Here is an 8,339-nt window from a genome sequence, read left to right as displayed (position 1 = left end):
CCTGTGCAGTGGGTGTATATGTTTCAGTCTGTAAGGTTCATTTGGAACATCTTTTGCGCTGGAGAGTGTGTTTTATGGAGAGGTTTATATTTTATATGTTCTAAGTTGGGGTTTTATGTCATGGTCCTGGGTCACTTGACCCAGTGTTTTCATGAGTTCTCGTGTTTTCATGTCATGTTGTATTATGGGTTATGTTCATTTAGTTAGTCTTGGGTTGATCTTTGCCTTTTTTGACCAATAAAAATATGATTGCTTGACACATTGACGGTGGTAGGGCCTTTGAGGTGAAAGATTCCTTAAATACTGACAATTGGAATGATGGGAGAGGCATGAGTTTCTCAAAATGGGCTCATTGAGTGCAGCACGGATAAGATCTTGGAGAGGCTACGGCTGCTGTGAATACTCAGAATAAGATCTCTGACTGCAGACTGGATACATCTCGGAAGGGCTAGCTCGGAATAAGATCTCTGGGCGCAAATTGGATGACATCTCGGGGAGGCACACTGCCGTGGGTTCTCAGAAATCGGCTCCTTGAGCACAAGAAATGACAACATCACAGAACGCAAGTATGACGAATCGCGGCTCTCCAACGGGAGATTGAGAGACCAATGTTGGACTGTAGAACTGCTTTGAAATTCATGTGAGCTGTTCGCACTAAAGTAAAAAGCACCATCACTTCATGCGGATACCCCTTGGTGCCAGCGGCGGTCTCGAGGCTGGAGCCGAAAAACAACTCCCTGATAACGACTGTGTTTAGTCTGTTCCTTCCCATTCCATGCAAGGCCACCTGGGTCGGCTGGAAGACTGTTTACTTAGCCTGGCAGGGACGAAGGACACTGTCTCAGCTGAACTATGGACACGCATACACATACACTTACACTGATAAGCACACACTCATCCCCCTCCCTTTCCAAACGTCTTCGATGCTTGTTTCCTGCGGGGGAACACGGCGGGTCTGTGTGCCGCGCTGGAATGGTAGCGCTGTGCAGGGCGGCTGCTGTGTTCACTTCGTATTACTCCTCACCCCCCAACCAATCCTGTGGCTTGTCATGTCTTTCACAAAGTTGTGCTGTGGACATTTATGTGCTTTTTTGTGCAGAGGAGTTTTTTTGTTTCCTGTTCTCGTGCTGTCCTACCATGGAAGCACAGCATGAGTAGAGGTCTCTTTTTTTCCTCTTGTACTTTCCAATTGTTGTGTACATTTCAGTGTTTTTCTGTAATGCTACCGATCTCCGACTTGTATCGCCATGTAATGTCTGTGTTGTGTGTGTAAGGTCGGGGGGGTGTCCCATTTCACTGCAGGGCAACCTGCATGTGGCGAATAAAGCATTGATTGATTGATTGATTGATAGCGAAGGGGAAGCTGATCAGAAAACGTTTTAGAAAAATTGGCTGAAAAGCCATCCGGGCCATGCTTTCCTACTTGCCTGTTTCTGATTGCTGATGTTATTTCCATAGTTGTCAGAGCTTTCTCAAACTCATTAAAATGATTAACACTGATAGAAGGGATTTGCAGAAATCTAAAAAAATAAATAAAAATGTTTTAGCTCATCAATGCCTGCAGGTGAGTCAGAGCTGTACAGATTTGATTTGTAAAAATCAAAAAAGCAGGAATTCATTTCTGCATTATCAGTATGTTGTACCCCCATCTCATCAAGTATGTTTTATGGACTCAGTAGAAGAAGGAATACATCCTGGAAGTAGGATTACAAAATTGCCAGCTATCAACCATACCATAATTTTCAAGTAGTAGATAGTAGACTGGGCAGATTTTGACAGGGGCGCCCTTGCCAAGGAGCTCCGATCTGGTGGAGAAAGCAATTTGGAATTTGCATCACCCTTGATTATAAGATTATGTGTTGATATATTTGACAAATTTGAAAATAAATTGTTGAAAAATATTGGGTCATTCCAGTTCGGGAGCTAGCCATTCTGCGTACATATGGAATATGTAATAGTGTGGAGAGGTTGTCATTCCTTTTAGAAATAAATAATGAAATTGTTTTTTAAAATAATGACGCATTACATCTCCAGTTATTGTCTCTTCTTTGATGCTCCAAACCTTTGCAGATTTGATAAAATAGCCTCACACAGTTTCTACATTCCTCTTTTTCACCAGTGACATCAAAGCAAGAGCCTGTTATTTTGTATTATAAAAGAATTGATTTGAATGGAAATCTGGTACTTTTAAACCTGCTGTATTTCACATAAAAGTAGTTACTGTGTTTGATAGTTGTGCTAATATTGCTATCACTACCTCCACTGCAGAGATTCAAAGAGTTAAGAACTTCCATAAAATGGCATCCACGGGGCAGTCGTCAGTCTCCTAAAACTCAAAGCAATCATAATACTTGTCTCCACATTAGAGTAAAAATAAATACAGAATGTAAAGAATCAATATTCAGACATAAAAAAATACATAAAAACTTTTTGGCACAACACCAGGACAGGACCAACATAACCTGCTGCACCAAAAATCACTGAACCTCAACCCCGATGGACGGTGATGATACCATGGTTCAGTTTCATTACCACTGGAATTCCAGTGGCTTCTCCAGATCTGTCTCAAGATTCCTGGATTGTCCTAGGAGAAAAAACAGAAGTCCCAGCCACACCTCTACAAACTGAATTGGCCCAGCTGATGGTTGGACTATAGTTAGTAAAGGTAAGGATAGTGGCAGGCATTGAGTGAGTTCTTCATTGGATCCGCTGCAGTTTGCTTACCAGCCTGGCATCGGGGTGGAGGACGCCATCATCTACTTCCTGCACTGAGCTCTGACTCACCTGGAGAAGCCTGGAAGCACTGTGAGGATCATGTTCTTTGATTTCTCCAGTGCTTTCAACACCATCCAACCACGACTTCTGAGGGACAAGCTGGAGCTATCAGCTCCAGCTATCCATGTCCCAGTGGATACTGGACTACCTCACAGGACGCCCACAGTATGTGAGGACACAGGGCTGTGTCTCTGATACGCTGGTCTGCAGCACGGGGGCCCCACAGGGAACTGTGCTGGCACCGTTCCTCTTCACCCTCTTTGGCAGAGTACAGACAGTGGACTCTGGACTTTGTGGACTGGTGCCAGCAGAACCTCCTGCTGATCAATGCTGGGAAAACCAAGGAGTTGGTGGTGGACTTCCGGAGATGCAGACCCACCACACTGATACCAGTGAACATCCAGGGAGTGGACATTGAGATAGTGGACTCATATAGGTACCTGGGTGTTCACCTGAATAATGAAGTAGACTGGAGCCACAACACTGATGCTCTTTACAGGAAGGGCTTCTGAGGCCACTGAGGTCTTTTGGTGTCCAGGGAGCTCTTCTAAAGACTTTCTATGACTCTGTGGTGGCATCTGTCATTTTTTATAGTGTTGTATGTTGGAGCAGCAGTTTATCGGCAGCTGAGAGGAAGAGGTTGGATAAACTCATTAGGAAGGCCAGCTCTGTTCTGGGATGCACCCTGGACCCAGTGCAGGTGGTGGGAGACAGAAGGACTCTGGCCAAAATAACATCTCTGATGGACAGAGTCTAACACCCCATGCATGTAAATGCTGCTGAACTGCAGAGCTCCTTCAGTGACAGACCGCTGCATCCTAGATGCATGAATGAGCGTTTCTGCAGATCCTTCCTTCCTGCAGCTGTCAGACTGTACAATCAAAACTGCTCCTAACAAACAGATGTTTACATCCGTGCTGTAACTTGCACTATCTTATCAACCAATTCACACTACAACCGGGGTTTGCCTCTTATCTGTATTTCATTTTATTTAATATTAATAACTGTACAGTACTCTGTTTTTGGTAACTATTGTCCTTGATGTAAAATTTAAAAAAAAAAAAATTATATATGTTTTTCTTGCCGCTGTTACAACCAAATTTCCCCTTGTGGGACAATTAAAGGATTATTCTATTCTCTATTCTAGGCAGTCGTGTTCTGTGAGTCCTGTTTTTGGGTCCAACCTCCTGCCTGCCACACAGCACATCATGACAGTAACACAAGGGTGAACTAAAAGCAGCAGCTTTATTGCGCTGTAGCAAAACAGAAATGAAAATCCAAAAGTAGAAAACTAGAAACAAACGATGAGGAACTAAGACACTGGGAAACTAAAGTGAAAAGCAAGAAAACAAAACTGTGAACAGAGAACTAAAATGTTACCAGGAACACGGAGGCGAAAACACAGCACGGAGAAGGAACAACACAACACTGACAGAGAGAAACACAGGGCTTAAATACACTGAGGGAAACGAGGGAATAGGAGACAGGAGGGAAACACAGCTTAGAGAAATCAGACTTAACGAGACAAAGGAAGCAAAACCAGACACACTGACATGAGACACAGACTTTCAAAGTAAAACAGGAAGCACATGACAGGCACAGACGCAAAGTGGACACAAAGCAGAGGGAGCTCAAAATGAAACCAAAGATTGATATTAATAAATATAATAATAATATTAATAAATATAATAATAATGGAGGAAAGTGAGGGGGTTGTGATCTGTATACACCGTTACCGGAAAGGAGCTAGAGCCCACATACACAGTGAAGTGCTGCAAGGCCATCAGCATCGCTAGAGCTTCTTTCTCTATGGTGGAATAGTTTAGCTGATGGCGCTTGAACTTTACAGAGTAGTAGCAGATTGGGTGACACACACCCTCTGCGTCGTCTTGTAACAGCACCGCACCAGCTCCGGTGGCACTGGCGTCGACTTCCAGCTTGAAAGGCTGAGAGAAGTTAGGGGCAGCCAGAACTGGGGCGCTGCAAAGGAGGGATTTTGCAGACTCGAAGGCGTGCTGGCATTCCCCTGACCACTCAAAAGGGACTTTGGGGCTACATAGCCTTGTCAAAGGGGCCACAACTACCGCAAAGTTCTTGCAAAAACAGCGGTAGTATCCAGTCATGCCCAGGAACCGTTTTAACTCCCGCCTAGTGGCTGGGGCCGGGTAGCTGAGGATAGCCTCGACTTTTGCCTCCACTGGGCGTACCCGCCCGAAACCCACCTGTTTCCCCAGGTACATGACTGTCGCTTTGGCGAACTCGCACTTAGCGAGATTTAGAGTCAACGAGGCGTCAGCCAGTCGCTGAAATACCGATCGTAGGATGGCCACATGCTCTTCCCACGTGGCTGTGTATATCACCACATCATCCAAGTACACATTACATTGAGGCACATCTCCTACAACCAGCTGCATCAACTGCTGAAATGTGGCTGGAGCGTTTTTCATGCCTAACGCCATCACGGTGTACTGCATGAAATGGTCGGGTGTGACAAATGCAGAAATGTCAGAGGCTCTGGGGGTCAAAGGCACCTGCCAATATCCTTTAAGAAGGTCCAGTTTGGAAATAAATGTGGCAGGACCTATGTTATCAATGCAGTCCTCCATACGAGGAAGTGGAAAAGAATCGGCGACAGTCACTGCATTTACCTTACGGTAGTCGGTGCAGAAACGTGGGGTGCCATCAGACTTGGGCGTAAGTAAACATGGAGAGCTCCAAGGGCTGTGACTCTGTTTCGCCAAACCATTCTCCACTATAACTGACCTCCTTCCTCATCACCTCGCGCTTTCCCATAGGGCAGCGGTACGCGTGCTGTTTGATTGGGGTTGCGTCACCAACATCGATATCATGTTCACAAACATTAGTACGCGAGGGCACATCACCAAAGAGAGAGGGGTAGGAGTGCAGTAGATTAAGCACATCTTCGCATTGTGAAGGGGACAGATGAGACAAGTGGGCCGTTACTTCGGCTAAGTAAGCTGAATTCGCCAACCGTCCACACTGTTGTCCCTCAGAAAGTATATGCAGATCGTCGTCAGCACTGGCCTCTACACTCAGCACGGTGGCAGAGACAGAGCTGGAGGTTGCCGCACTGGCAACAGTCTCATGGGTTTCCCTATCATGGTAGGGTTTTAACATGTTGATGTGGCACAGGCGTGTTTTCCTTCTGCGCTCTGGGGTACTGAGAACATAATCCGTCTCAGACACTTTCCTCACTATAACGTACGGTCCCGCAAAACGGGCCGTAAGAGCAGAACCAGGCACCGGTAGCAACACTAAAACCTTGTCCCCAGCCTGAAAATGCCTTTTCACAGCCTTTCTGTCATGCCACGTCTTCATGCACGCCTGGGCAGTACACAGGGCCTCTTTCGCTAATGAGGTAGCACGTTGCCAACGATCCTTACATGTCTTCACAAAATCTGCCACGTTAGTTTTTGGAACACCCCCACTAAGGAACCTCTCTTTCAACATCTTTAGCGGGCCTCGCACCTCACGGCCAAACACAAGTGTAGCTGGGCTGAACCCTAAGGACTCCTGCTTAACATTGCGTATTGCGAACAGTACAAAGGGGACACCCTCATCCCAACTTCTGCCCGTGTCCTGGCAGTACTTTTTTAACATGGTGTTTGGTGCCAACGCTCAAGTGCACCCTGCGACTCTGGGTGATAAGCACTAGACACAGAATGAGAGACGCCCAGGGAAGCTAAAGTCTGTTTGAATGCTCGAGATAAGAAGTTAGTTCCCTGGTCTGTTTGCACTGTTTTTGGAAGACCAAAGGTGGTGAAAAACTTGATTAGCGCCTTAGTAATGTTTGCAGTGGTGACCCTCCGCAGAGGAATTGCTTCAGGGAACCGCGTGGACAAACACATTATGGTCAACAAAAACTGATTGCCTGCTCGTGTTCTTGGCAACGGACCAACACAATCGACCAAAACATGCTCGAATGGCTCACCAACAGCAGGTATTGGACATAGTGGGGCGGGGGGCACAGTCTGGTTTGGTTTGCCCACCAGTTGACACGTATGACAAGTATTACAATACTTCGCAACATCTGCCTTCATCGCCGGCCAGAAGAAGTGCTGCAGAATACGGTCATACGTTTTAGTTATCCCCAAATGTCCTGACCATGAATGGTCATGGACTAATTGTAGCACGTGCTGACGCAAACTAGCCGGGACCACTATCTGTTGGACTACACTCCAGTCCTCCCCTGGCTTTGAAGTCCACCTGCGCATTAGCAATCCATCACATACAACAAATGTCTGCTTCCTGTCTCCTGTCAGATGATCACTCTCATCTACGGCAGCAAAACATTTGGTTAACGATGGGTCTGCTTTCTGAGCGATAATAAGGGCCTCCCGTGTGAGGAGAGGGGGGTCTGCGGGTTCAGGAGCAGGCTCAGCCACTTCTTGAGCCAGTTCCTTGGCATCAGGACCCACCTCCTGCTCCGAGGGCATCACATCCATCTCCAGCATAGAGCCGACCACTGACCCTGACAAGTCAACCACTTCTACACGCCGATGGGCCTGTGACCGGGTAAGAACACCTACGGGAAATACATCCGGGTGCTGCCGATTTAAAACATCTGGCAAGGGGCTTGGGTCAGGGGTCTTTGTGACCTCTGGGGTAGGATAAACCTTCCCGCCTGCAATGTCATTGCCCATTATGAAGTCCACACCATCAATCGGGAAACAAGGACACACAGCTACAGGAAAAACACCGCTTATCAGGTCACTCTGCACCCAAATTCGATGGAGGGGGGCTGGCACATAAGTCATTCCAACGCCCCTAACAATAACATCAGTGCCGCTGGCGGTCTTTTCATCAAAGGCAAGTGCACTAGCCAGTATGAGGGACTGTGAACCACCTGTGTCGCGTAGAATGGTCACAGTACGCCCATCTCCAGGCTTACCAGAGAGTGACACCGCTCCTTTGAAAATGAAAGGTTTAAAACATTCGTCAGGCGTTTCAGTGCTAAGTGGTCTGCTACCAGGAGAAGCATTTTTAATCAGCCCTATCCCTTTTGGTTTACGTGGTGTTGAAACTGGCTGTCTCCGCCTGTAGGCCTCGCAGTCCGCTATTAAATGGCCGGATTTAAAACAGTAGAAACATTTCCGGTCTGACCTGGGACGAGGCACAGGCACCTCTCTCCTTGTGTCTTGCTCACCACTAGCACCGCTAGCCTTTGCTAGTATGTCGCGTCGCTCATGCTTAACAACACTGGTTTTATGGACGAGTGCAAACTCGTCAGCCAGGGTCGCGGTCTGCTGCAACGTAGAGACCTTCTGCTCGTTCAGATATACCGCCATCCGCTCGGTGACGCAGTTTTTGAATTCCTCAATGAGAATTAATTCCTGTACCGAAGCTAGGTCTGCAGCTTTACAGGCCATACACCACCGATCAAAGAGGACACTCTTTTCTCTTGCGAAATCCAGGAAGGATTGACCCTGCACCTTTTTCAGCCCCCGAAATCGCTGCCTGTAAGCCTCGGGGACTAGCTCATAGGCTAACAGGATTGCACTTTTCAGTTTGTCGTAGTCCAAGCTGCATTCAGCGGACAACGA

This window comes from Rhamphochromis longiceps, linkage group LG14 (genome assembly GCF_057381845.1).
Source record: "Rhamphochromis longiceps isolate RC_006_pf linkage group LG14, R_longiceps_female_GT1.1, whole genome shotgun sequence".
NCBI classification, from domain to species: Eukaryota; Metazoa; Chordata; class Actinopteri; order Cichliformes; family Cichlidae; genus Rhamphochromis; species Rhamphochromis longiceps.
Note: the sequence above shows the minus strand (reverse complement) of the source record.